The 13,889-nt window shown below is 40.5% G+C and overlaps 1 protein-coding gene across 1 annotated transcript in view; it reads right to left on the bottom strand.

Moving 5' to 3' along the window:
* Positions 1–13,889, bottom strand: part of LOC113048440 (NACHT, LRR and PYD domains-containing protein 3-like) — a 39,841-nt gene that overhangs the window by 3,866 nt on the left and 22,086 nt on the right. The gene's annotated exons all lie outside the window — the stretch shown is intronic.

The following is a 13,889-nucleotide window of genomic DNA, read 5'->3' as shown; positions in this document are numbered from 1 at the left end:
AAATTAGAAATTAATTTTTTAATCATAATTAATCAAATTTTATGCACATAACTGATAATGCAATCAAAAGTTGTGTATTGTGCACTTTTTCATTTAAAAGAACTGCTATATGAACAAAAGTGCAATAAAATTTGGTTTGCAAACACTAAGCAAATAAGATTGCTTTTTTTTACAGCGGTATTCCTTTTAAATAGTAGCATTTAAAATATTTCTTGTAAATCTTAACTTATAACATAAATGTAATTAAATATAAAACATAAAGCTGTTTGTCACTGCAAGGACATTAACATTTTTTATAGAAAATACAGGTGCTTCTCAATAAATTTGAATGTCAGGGAAAAGTTAATTTATTTCAGTAATTCAACTCAAATTGTGAAACTTAACTGTATAAAATAAATACAATGCACACAGACTTAAGTAGTTTAAGTCTTTAAGTTTTTTATACTTTTAATTGTGATGATTTTGGTTCACATTTAACAAAAACCCACCAATTTACTATGTCAACAAGTTAGAATACTTCATAAAAAAAACATTTAGTGAAATCTTGGCCTTTTGGAAAGTATGTTAATTTACTGTTCATGTACTGAATACTTGGTAAGGGCACCTTTAACTTTAATTACTGTCTCAATTTGGCGTGGCATGGAGGTGATCAGTTTGTGGCACTGCTGAGGTGGTGTGGAAGCCCAGGTTTCTTTGACAGTGGCCTTTAGCTCATCTGCATTTTTTGGTCTCTTCTTCCTCTTGATAACAACCCATAGATTCTCTATGGGATTTAGGTCTGGTGAGTTTGCTGGCAAGTCAAGCACACCAAAACCATGGTCATTTAACCAACTTTTGGTGCTTTTGGCAGTGTGTGCAGGTGCCAAATCCTGCTTGAAAATGAAATCAGCATTTTCAAAAAGCTGGTCAGCAGAATTAAGCATGAAGTGCTCCAAGATTTTGAATATAACTTCAGAATATTTCATTTGATTATAAATTTAGTTAAGAATTATAGTTTGGAAAAGTCTTTGGAAAAGTCTAACTAGTAAAATGTTTACACCTTATGTGAAAACTAGTACAAGTATATACAGAAGGTAGACATCGAAAACGCCTCTTTTACCACCGCATGTACAGCCGCCGTGGCGTTTGTAAAGTGCATTTGCAGCTTTTGACTGCTGAGTGGCGCAAATGGACGTCAGTTTTGCCTCGCTGATGTGTTACATTTGACAGCTTCAGTCACAGAAAATGAAAGAAAAATACTATAGTTAAAATATTTAATATGTAATATTCACAGATGAAAGTTTGGTACTTATGAAGTTATGTGTATTTCTTAAAACGAATTCAAGTGAGATAAATGTCAAGCCTGTGCCTAAGCCTGTGCTTATATTTTCTCTAAGCTACATGGTATTAAGCCATATTTTAGATTTGATACATTTCAAAGGTGTGCAGTATTATTTATATTATATGAATTATGTGTTATATATTATTCAAAAGGAATTGTGGTTTAATTTGCATCAGAGCATTAAAAGTGGTAGCCTATTTTAGGGGGGTAGGCTACATGCATGCAATGTCAATATATTCATATATTATGCCTATATTTTAATTTATATTTTAAAATTCCTTTAATAAAACAACATTCATTTTTGTTATTCGTTACCTGTCCTTTATTTTGACAGATAACTTCTTGGGAAAAATACATTTGTCTGTAAACTGATAAAAAAAATTGTTGCATGTTTAAAGTGAAGCACTGTATAATTTCGTTCACATTATTTATGCCTAATTAGCCTAAAACAAGAAACTAATAAATTAAACCTGCACGATTTAGCTAAATCTTTGAAACTCTAAAGAATGGACGGATTAATAAATCGTCCTCACGATTAAACTCAAGTTCTCTCATTATAATCAACAAAATGCACGTTCTGTAAAAATGAGCTTCATTAACTGACAACATAAGTGATTTTAAAGGGAGCTTTCTTTACTTGCTTTTACTTGTCATCTGTGCTCCACTGCACTAAAAGTCTGTCTAAACTTGATGACATCACACTACAGTGTCAAATCATCTGAATGTAGTGTCAGTATATGTCCGGTGTAGACCTGGTGTGCGTTTTTTAATGGGTTATGTTTCAGCCCTGCTTGTTTTTAATGTTTTTATTAAATATCTGTATTGACTGCATGATCATATTGTATTATTTACTGCCATGCGACCTACAAAAGTAAGGCTTGGCAAGCCATGCAACGAGCATTGCTGCAGGTTGATTTTTGGTGGATGTACTGTACTTGTGCCGCTGCGGTCGTCTTGATTTAGTCGGGTGAAACATCTCTCTAACTCGGCAGAGAGTGGACAGGGTCAGCAACAACTCACTGATACCAGAAACACCGCTCCGCTTTCACTCCGTGGATAAAGTATTTCAGTATGTTTGAAATGTTATTTACTTACCGTAGCCTATAAAATAATAAAAATAACAGGAGAGTATCAAAGTGGCTTATTGTGTGTAAACTTTTTTCCCTATCAGTTGTCAAACTATTAATATTGTAAGCATTAAATCTGCTTACTGCTGTGCAGAAACAGATCGATTAATTTCTACAATATTTCAAAATCAAATAGCCTACTGATAATGTAGTAGCACTGTAAGATTAGATTTGTTTGAATGCATTATTGCTAAAGCGATTGTGTGTAAATGTGCTGTATCTGTTTAAATCATGCTTTAACCCGAAAATAATCAGTAAAAGAAACAGAAAAACTCCTTAGCCTTTAACATCCCGCTCGACTCTTGCAGTCATTATATCCTTCTGATCAAGCCATAGGTAAATATGTTTAACATGAATTCTTGCTGAATATGCAGTTATATTACGGGCTGTTGGCATGAATTGTACTCGTGATGGAGGCTCTTGGAGGGAGTGAAAACCACAACGCTCAGACTCTTAGGGTGCTTTCACACTTGGTTCCCTTGCCTGGTCCGAACCCGAGTTCGGTTGCTCCCCCCTCCCCTGCCCCCAATGGACTGTGTTCATATTATAATATTTGAGTCTGAACAGCGGTTCGCATGCGTCATCAAGCCAGCAGCTGTTTACCCCGTTGCTTGGTAATGACTTCGCAGGAGAAGGTGGCAAATGCATAACATTACTCTCCACACTTTTATGTATTACGTTTTTGAACTGTTCGTTTTGTTTATAAAGCTTCGGGACATAACGGCACTTGCCGCTGTCTTAAGAATGTACTGAAAATTCTCTAAAGAACATTGAAGGCAAACATAAATGAGATGTACAGCTCTCTGCTTGCAGCGCGTCAGTCACACTCATCAGGAAAGTGAGTGAAACACACACACAAACACATATTTTCATCAAATAATTTGTCATTAAAAGCGGTTCACTTCCGCAATTTGGTACGATTGCGTTCACATAAGCAGCGAACCGTACCAGAGTTCACATTAAGCGTACCCCAGACCACCGTTTTTAAGCGGACTCGGGTACGGTTCGCGGGTGCGCATCCGAGTATGGAAAACAGTGTATATATCACCAAATGAACCGAACTCTTGACATCAATTGAACCCGGTTGTGCACCAAAAGTGCTAGTGTGAAAGCACACTTAATATCCACCCCAGTCAGAATCTCACTGCTCCGCTCATCATCTGCTAGGCAGCGTGTCTCTGTCAGACTCGTGGGGGAGGGTTGAGACACTTGGAACTATGGGAGCCTGAGTGGTGCATCGGTGGATGTTAAAAAGAAAACCGATTTTCATTCAAACAAACTGATGTAAATTACAAATTCGAGTTAATCGATTTATCACACTGCCCTACTTGCTTTCATATAATTTAATTAAAAAAAATGCAGTTGCATTTAAATGCAGGTGTGTAAAATATGTGCAATATTTGCACTGCACTGATGGTAGATGTGCAGCATTTATTCTTATTTGTTCTATCTTCATTAGAAATATTGTTTGATTTTATTTTGGATAATTGCATGTAAAAAATAATTTACGTTATAATGCATATGCAAAATGTGAATTAATATTCATATTCAAGTGTTTGTGCAAAAATTATTAATGCGCATTAATGACAGGGCGCATTAATATTCAACATTCAACAATCTGTGAATTTGATGGGAGCAGCTACTGGTAGCCAGTGTAAACTGATGAGGAGAGGTGTAATTTGAGCTTTTTTTGGCTCATTGAAGACAACCCTTGCTGCTGCATTCTGGAAAAATAGCAGAGAGACTTGACAGTACATGCAGGAAGGCCCATCAGGAGAGCATTACAATAGTCCAGTCTGGAGAGAACAAGAGCTTGGACAAAAAGTTGAGTGGCTTGCTCTGATAGGAAGGGTCTAATCTTCCCAATGTTGTATAAGGCAAACCTGCAGGACCGGGTCGTGGTAACAATGTGGTCTGTGAAGCTTAACTGATGATCTATCACAACTCCTATGTTTCTGGCTGTCCTCAAAGGAGTTATGGTTGATGAACCCAGCTGTATAGAGAAGTTGTGATGAAGCAATGGGTTAGCTGGAATCACCAGGAGTTCTGTCTTCGTAAGGTTAAGCTGAAGGTGATGGTCATTCATCCAGCTAGAAATGTCACTCAGACAGGCTGAAATGCGAGCAGCTACCGTCGGGTCATCTGGTTGGAATGAGAAGTAGAGTTGGGTGTCATCAGCGTAGCAGTGATAAGAAAAGCCATGCTTCTGAATGTCAGATCCTATTGACGTCATGTAGATGGAGGAAAGAAGTGGTCCAAGTACTGAGCCTTGAGGAACCCCAGTAGCAAGGTGTTGTGACTTCGAAACATCACCCCTCCAAGACACACTGAAGGATCTGTCAGAAAGGTAGGAATTAACCCACAGGAGTGCGGTTCCAGAGATGCCCATCTTTCTGAGGGTGGACAGGAGAATCTAGTGATTAACGGTGTCAAAAGCAGCAGACAGGTCCAGTAAGATGAGTACTGAGGATTTTGAAGCTGCTGTTGCTAGTAGCAGGGCTTCAGTAACCGAGAGCAGAGCAGTCTCAGTTGAGTGGCCACATACACTTGTGTTTTCCACTGAAGAAAGTCACCAAAGGTTGGCAAAAACTGGAAGTAGGGATCGCAATGGGATGCTCCATTTCTCCCATTCTCGTTGGGGCAGCATTTGAGGTCATCCTGATCGGAGCAAGGCAGGTGGTGTGTGGAGTCCAGCTGCCTGCAGGTCAGAGGCTTCTGTCCTTAAGGAGCTATATGGATGACATTACCTGCCTGCTACGAACCGCCCCATGTACAACAAGCTTGCTCAGGAGGTTGGATGAGCTGATCAACTGGGCCAGAATGAAGTTCAAGCCACAGAAGTCAAGGAGCCTCTCATTGCGAAAGGGTGAAAGAAATGACAGAGTCACCTTCACCATCAGTGGGGAAAATATCCCCATCATCGTGGATCAGCCCATCCGAAGCCTGGGAAGACTATCGAGCATCGCGTCAGTTCAGTCAGGTCATGTTAGTCACGCTTGCATCAGCTGACAGTCAGCTGTTCCTGACGTGTACCAATCCAGTCTTGACAGCTATCAGCCGCGGTTTATTTAAATTCCCATTATTCAGTGTCTTTTCCATTGCATTGCTGCTTGCAATTAACTCCCTCCTCCAACCCCAACTCCACCAACTGAACCTGTAATTTGATCTAACTTGTTCTTTCTTTACAGTGTCTTCATTGGAAGCAGACTCTATGACATTTTGTTTACAACTCATGTAATTGTGAATTGTAATTATATATGCTTATAATGCTTTTGTTCTGTACCCCAGGGGGGTTTGTCTTGCTGCTCTCCCCGCTCTGTCCAAGCATGGCTGCATGGACAGGCATGTGGAGTGTTGCCCAGAACATAACCATACTGCCAACACTAACTGTATGCAATTATAATTGTCATAAATATACTTGACGGAAGTGGTCCTGATTGAATTATACATCTGGTCTCTCAGACAAGGATATGGGGAAATTCATCCTTCAGCAGTTGTCAGAAGGCCTTTCCAAGATTGATGCAAGCCAGCTACCTGGAAAGTACAAGGTGTGGTGTTATCACTCAACGAAGTTGATAAGTTTTTTGCACATTTCGAACGTGTAGCGACAACATTTAAATGGCCCAAAGAGATTTGGACCATGACGTTACAATGCGTTTTCACTGGAAAAGCGCAGGAGGCTTATTCCTCGTTAACTCTTGAAGACGCAGCTGATTATGAAAAAGTTAAACATGCTGTTTACGCATTTATGTTCTTGTGCCAGAGGCTTATTGACAAAAGTTTCGCAGTTATCAGAAACCCGACGCTCTCACATTTGTCGAGTATGTTAGAGAAAAAGAAATGTTATTGATCGATGGCTTAGCTCTCAAGAAGTAAAAACTTTTCAATCTCTTCGTGATTTGATTATTCTTGAAGATTTTAAAAATGGTATTCCTCAAACAATCACTACTCATGTTAGTGAGCATAAGAATTTAACTCCTGTTCGTGCAGCTGTGCTTGCCGATGAGTATGTACTCACTCATAAGTGTGTTCCTTCTAATTCTAAATTCGCACAAAACGCATCAAGTTATCCAAATGTGTCCAAGATGTGTAGAGAAACCATGCCTGTTTCTGCCCGCCCTCTAGATCGGCGTCCGTCGGTACCTAACGTTACAGCTTCAACCTGTGCCTATTGTAAGAAACGTGGTCATGTTTTGTCTGAGTGTTATTCGCTACAGCGTAAAAATAAGGCAGCGAGTCAATCCGCTTCTTATAGATCAGAGGTGGGTTTGTGTGTTTCGAACTTGCCTGTGAGTAGGGATGACACCCATACTAACAATCATAGTTTTGCGCCTTTTATAATGGATGGCTTTGTTTCTTTGCCAGGTGAGCACTTAAAAATTCCCGTAAAAATTTTGCGTGATACTGGTGCTTCACAGAGCTTTATTTTGCAAGATGTGTTGTCTTTCAGTGATAAGACTTTTACTGGTGATAGTATTCTTGTACGTGGATTTGAAATGGGTTATGTTAGTGTCCCTCTGCATGAGATTTATCTTATGTCTGACTTGGTTACTGGCAATGTTACCGTGGGTGTGCGCCCCTCCTTGCCAATTGAAAACGTAGCTGTGCTACTTGGTAACGACTTGTGTGGTGGAAAGGTCTTGCCTTGTCCCATAGTGTCTCATGTAGCTCCAAAAACCTGTACTGATGACCTGTCAATTAACTTCCCCGAGGTTTTTTCGTCTAGCGTGGTTACTCGTGCTATGGTGAGAAATGAAAAAAAGAATGAAATTGAGGATCAACTTAATCTTAGTGACACTTTTATTGCTCAACCTCCACTCTTTAACGATAGTGATTTACCTTCGAATTCTGCTTCAGTATTGTTCCCTTCTGATGTTCCTAAATTTTCTATGAGTCGAGAGCAGCTTATTAAGGAACAGAAAATTTACCCATCTTTTGCTTCTTTCTTTTCAGAAGCTATGTCTGAAGAAGACATTCGCTGCATGGCTATTTTTTACGAGATGGTGTCTTAATGCGCAAGTGGAGACCTCTTATGGCCTCAGCACAAGATGAGTGGAGAGTTTTCTTACAAATTGTTGTCCCAGTCTCCTTTCATGATAAAGTCTTGGGTTTAGCTCATGACCATCACTTTGCTGGTCATCTTGGTGTAAATAAGACCACTGACAGAATTTTACGCAATTTTTTTGGGCCAGGTATTAAAAGGGATGTCGTGAGATATTGCAGAACATGTCACTTATGTCAGGTAATTGGCAAACCTAACCAGGTGATTCCACCTGCACCTTTACAGCCGATTCCGGTTACGTCTGAGCCTTTTGAAAACGTTATCTTAGACTGTGTTGGCCCATTGCCCCGAACAAAGTCTGGAAATCAATGGTTACTCACCATAATGTGTAGCGTGACTCGTTTTCCAGAAGCTATTCCGCTCCGTAAAATCACAGCTCCTGTCATCGTTAAGGCCCTGGTGGGTTTTTTCTCTCTTTTTGGTCTTCCGAAAACCATTCAGACTGATCGCGGTACTAATTTTATGTCCCGTGTATTTGCTCAAGCTATGCGCCAGCTCGCTGTCCACCATGTTACGTCCAGCCCGTATCATCCGCAAACTCAAGGTGCACTTGAGAGGTTCTATCAGACTTTGAAAAGTATGCTCAAGTGTTTTTGCCTCGAGTTTCAACGTGATTGGGATGAAGGTGTACCGTTTGCTCTTTTTGCTGTGCGTGAGGTAGTACAAGAGAGTTTGGGTTTTAGCCCCTCAGAACTTGTTTTCGGTCACATGGTTCGTTGGCCTATGAAGCTGTTGAAAGAGTCATGGCTAGTTGAGCCTAAGGAGTCTGTCAGTTTGTGTGATTACGTGTCCAACATGCATAATAGGCTCAGTTGTGCATGCCAGTTGGCTAAAGAGAATTTAGGTCTCTGTAAAAAACGAATGAATCAGAGGTTTGATCAGAAGGCTGTTTTTTGAAGTTTCAGTCCTGGTGATAAAGTTCTTGTGTTGATTCCTGTGATGGGTTCTGCTTTGCAGGCTCGTTACAGCGGGCCTTATTGTGTTGAACGGCGGGTGAGTAATTTGAATTATGTCATTTCGACTCCTGATCGAAAGAGAAAGACCACACTATGTCATATTAACTGTTTGAAGTTGTATTGTGGTCGAGAAGATTCAACTTCTCAGCTCAAATCTCCTTGCTCTCCAACTGTCAGAAATAGTGAGACCTGCGTAACAACCGTGCCGCCATCCAAGAAGTGTGACGCTGGAGTTGTTTCCTCGTTGGTAGTTGAGGCACAACCTGAAAGTGCATTTTCGTCGGTACAACCGGGTGCTGTGGTCAGTGCTTTGTTTGAAGATGAGGGTCGTATTCCATCGATGGAGGTAATTGAAGGGATAATGAAGAATTCTGAGGTTCTTAATGATCTAGATTCATTTTTGTCTAGTTTATCCACATTGGAACGTAATGACTTAATCTCCTTGATTAAACAACATGAGAATTTGTTTCCTGATGTGCCTCGTCGAACAACGGCAATAGAACATGACATTGATGTGGGGGCCTCATTTCCGATTAAACAGCATCCTTATCGTACAAACCCACACAAAAGGTTGTTGCTTCAGAGTGAGGTAAAGTTTATGTTGGAAAATGGCATTGCAGAATCTAGTAATAGTACATGGAGTTCGCCCTGTTTACTCATTCCAAAAAGTGATGGTTCCATGCGTTTTTGCCCAGATTTTAGAAGGGTGAATGCAGTTACAAAACCTGACAGCTACCCATTACCGCGTATCGACGATTGTGTTGATCGCCTGGGTTCAGCTGTATTTGTCAGTAAAATTGACCTGTTGAAGGGTTACTGGCAAGTTCCGTTGACCCTTCGTGCTAAAGAGATTTCAGCCTTTGTAACGCCAGATCATTTTTTACAGTATACCGCCATGGCCTTTGGCCTTCGAAACGCTCCCGCGACTTTTCAAAGGCTCATCAATGGCGTGCTGGATGGTGTGCCTAACTGCGAAGCCTATCTGGATGATTTGGTGGTCTATAGTGCCACCTGGCCTTCTCATATGGCCCATCTTTCCACGGTGTTTCGTAGGTTATCGGAGGCTAATTTAACCATTAACCTGGCTAAATGTGAGTTTGGCCAGGCTACTGTAGTATATCCGGGTAAAGTGGTTGGTCGTGGGCAGGTGCGTCCTGTCCAGTCTAAAGTTGAAGCGATTTTGAATTATCCTCCTCCAACCACTCGTTGCGAACTTCGTCGCTTCCTTGGCATGGTAGGTTACTACCGGTCATTTTGCTAAAATTTCTCTGTTTTTGCCTCGCCCCTCACTGATTTGCTCAGTCCGAAAGTGACCTACAATTGGACTCCACAGAGTCAGGCTGCTTTCGAGTCTGTTAAAGCACTGCTGACTACTGCGCCTGTGTTAGCCGCTCCTGATTTTCTCGGCCTTTTTCTATTGCTGTTGAAAGTGAAAGTGACGTGACATTCAGCCAAGTATGGTGACCCATACTCAGAACAACCGAAATTTGGTATGGTGACCCATACTCAGAAATTTGTGCTCTGCATTTAACCCATCCGAAGTGCACACACACAGAGCAGTGATAGCACACAAACACACTGTGAGCACACATCCGGAGCAGTGGGCAGCCATTTATGCTGCGGCGCCCGGGGAGCAGTTGGGGGTTCGGTGCCTTGCTCAAGGACACCTAAGTCGTGGTATTGAAGGTGGAGAGAGAACTGTACATGCACTCCCCCCACCCACAATTCCTGCCAGCCCAGGGCTCGAACTCACAACCTTTCGATTGGGAGTCCGACTCTCTAACCATCAGGCCACAACTCCCCTTGATGGGAGTGATTTAGGAGCAGGAGCTGTTCTTCTACAACAAGACAGGGATGGTCTTGAACACCCGGTCTGTTTTTTTTCGTGCAAATTTAATGGTCATCAGCGTGCTTATTCGACCATAGAGAAGGAAGCCCTTGCTCTTGTGCTTGCCTTTCAGCACTTTGAGGTCTACGTGGGAGGTGCTGCATGTCCGGTTGTGGTATACACAGATCACAACCCCTTGGTTTTTCTTGATCGCATGCGCAATTCTAACCAGCGCTTAATATGGAGTTTGATACTGCAAGGTTACAACTTGGAGATCAGGCATATTCGAGGACGCGACAATGTAGTTGCAGATGCATTGTCTTGTGCTTGATTGGGATAAACTTGAAAATAAATTGTAAAAAAAAACAATTTTTTCGTTTAGCAGGGTTTTGGTGCCATTGCTGAATGTTAATGGGTTTGTAAATATTTATTTGTAAGTATTTATTAATTATTATTGATTTCAACCCCAATTTTTTTTCTTAAGGGTGGGGGTGTTACGCTAATAAGAGATTTGAGTAGTTTGAGCTGCTTAATTGCGGTTATGCTCCCGTTATTTATTTTTTCTCCTCTAGGTCAATGATGTCCAGGTGTTTGCTGTTAGTGGGTGGGGCAACCCACTTTAAAGAAGCCTTGTTTGACGTACAACGAGGCGGGCTCTCCTTTCATTCTCATCTGCTCCCGCTGGCAGACGGAGCACAGCTCCGTGGTGTCTCGCTGGGCTCGCACGGCTCAGTTTATTATCTTTGTGGAGGTTTTTTTTTGTGTTGAGTTAATATTTCCGTTTCCACAAGCACGTGATCCGGTATGGGATTGATGTTTGTATTTATAGTTGATTTTTAGAGCGGTGGTGGTGTAAATTCTGGTGATTGGTGTTTTCATGTTATTTAGTTTAGATTAGTTAGTGCAGCAGTTAGAGGACCCGGAAGACTCACGGTAAACATTGTATTTTGTTTTTGGTCGGGAGGTAGGTAAGTTTTATCTTGTGCTGTAGTTATGTGAGATCAGGATTTTCTTTCTGTTTGTTTTGTGATTTTTACCACCACGCTCTGTTTTTGTAAAAATCATTATTGCATTAAATTAAATTATTTTTGCAATGTCACTGCGTCTATGGTTTTTTGTATGTTATGTTGTACCAGTTTGGTTTATTACCATGGTCACGTAACACGCACTTACATAATATGGTCATAAATATGGTAATCAGTGCATGATGTCATCTAGTTCATGTTCTCATTATTTATTTTTAATGATTTAAAATGTTTCAAAACACCCCCCCCCCCCCTCTTTTTTTTCACAATTCGCGCCCTGGGTATACAGTAGCTAAATGTTTCAATTTACTTCCTTAATATTACTCTTGTGGCCCATCTATATCTAGGCTAGAGCAAAACAAGTAAATTAATTAATTAAAAATATAATTTAATAGAGAGAAGAAATGTATTTTGTGTTTTTTTTTTTTTTTATTAAGTTTTTTTTTGATTGCAGTGTTAATTATTTTAATTATGGGCCTTTAATCAATACCTTTAATCAAAACATTTTCAAAAAGGTGTAAGCTAGCCTAGCGTCAGTTTTGCGGTGCTGCATTATGAAATTATTGTGGGGCAAAACAAAATTGTAATATAAATTTAAGAATAAAAGTAACTTATTTAGACACAGCACACCAAACCACTTTGAACGCTGACTGAACATTGACTGAGCTCAAATAACATTCATAACCGGCCTGACAGTATGTTTCCCGGCTTCACAGAATGAACCAGTTCAAAAGTGGAACTGCCTTACTTAAAATTAATTGCGGACTGATGGACGTGCTTTCTCCCTCATCAGTGTGAGTTTTAAAAGTCTTTTTTTTTTACAGAATTATGCATTGCTGCTATTCTTCTAGCATTTTCTAACACACAGCTGCAAATTACAGTCCAACTGAATAGGTGAACACACATGAATTTACATGTGCAACATGCCCAAAACGTTAACAATTGGCTGACATTGCTGTCAGTCAGATTCATCAAGAATTATGTAAAAAAAACATTTAATTTATTTTAGTTATTTGAGATGTTATAATAGTTCTCTATTTGAGTTAAAATAGATTAAATAGATATTTGTATAATACACTGGGGGGGGGTTGCTGTCATCAGAGTGGGCGGGCCTCCGCTGCCTATTACCAAACTCTTAATAAAAGTAGCCAAAACAACTGGCACAGTTGTCCAAGTTATACAATAAATTTGAATTTTGAATTAATAAAGACTTCAAGTTCATCTGTAAAGCACATAAAGGTATCGATTGACTTTATAAACTTTCATGTCATGCATGATTCTTATGGATCTGTTAACTGAATGCAAAGTGTGAATTCTAGGAGAATGTATTGTGATGATGAGCATGTATGCATGTATACATTTTAGATGTTTCTCTTAGCTAGCATACTTTATTTAACTCATCAGCTCATTAGTAAAGACTCCCAAGACCAGTGTTGCCAAGTTTGCGGTTTTTACACCTGTTGTTTTTCATGTCTGCGGGTTGAAGCGATAACATGATATTTAGCCCCTGGAATGATGAAATTTGTATTTTACCCCCTGGAATGTGGGATATTGGGGAATCATCCCTGAAATGCGATTGAGCTAGTTTTGGGCTACTTTTGAGTACCAATGGCCAAGTTTTGTTGTGAAAACCTGGCAGCCCTACCCAAGACCTTAAATGTGAGTCAGATAGGACATCAAACTTCCAGTGTTAGGGGTTCTCTAGGAGCATGATTGGGAACCACTGATCCGCAGCATAGCAAATTGCAAGGATAAGACTGTATTCAGAACAAACATGGCTTTTGTAGAAGTGCTATTTAAAGCTCGACCACAAATCAAGGCAAAAATCTGGGGCAAAGTTGTGCAGTGTTTTTTAGCCTCATGATGCCCTGTGATAATTGGCTATAATTGCATTATTGGAGAATATGTAAATATAGTCAGTAATAGGGATGTAACGATGCACTCCGAGTCGGTTGAAAATCGATAATAATATGTGACGATTCGTGTCGGTTGAGATGTTAAACGAATCGCAATACACGCTTTAAACAGCAGGGGGCGCTGAAGCAGTAGCCTATATTTTGACCTCGCTTTGCAGGCGCGAAAGCAGCGAACAAGCTGTAACTTTAAACAGTAGCAAAAATGGCGGCGGCAAGTGTAGATGACGTTGATGTTGAGGATGCACCAACCTCATTCAAATCGGATGTGTGGCGGCATTTTGGCTTTCCGAAGATTAAAAATGAAAGCGGTGAGGTGGTAACGGACAAAACAAAAACTGTGTGCAGATACTGCAAGAAGATGTTAATATACACCAATAGCACAACAAACATGATGCAGCATACAAACCGTCACCACCGTGAAAAGCTCCAGTCACCGCTGTCTGCACATAAAAACCTGTTAGTGGGCCAAACCACACTGACCGGCGGATTTGCAGCCCCACTCGCGGCGACGAGTGCGAGAGCCAAGGAGATCACAAGGTGTATCGGCGTTTTCATGGCGAAAGATATGAGGCCGTTTTCTGTCGTAGAAAATGAAGGATTTAGGCTACTCGTCAACAAATTGGAGCCCAAATACACCATCCCATCACATCCCCA

The sequence above is a fragment of the Carassius auratus genome, chromosome 29 (assembly GCF_003368295.1).
Source record: "Carassius auratus strain Wakin chromosome 29, ASM336829v1, whole genome shotgun sequence".
Taxonomy (NCBI): domain Eukaryota; kingdom Metazoa; phylum Chordata; class Actinopteri; order Cypriniformes; family Cyprinidae; genus Carassius; species Carassius auratus.
This window is presented reverse-complemented; position numbering and strand designations above follow the sequence as displayed.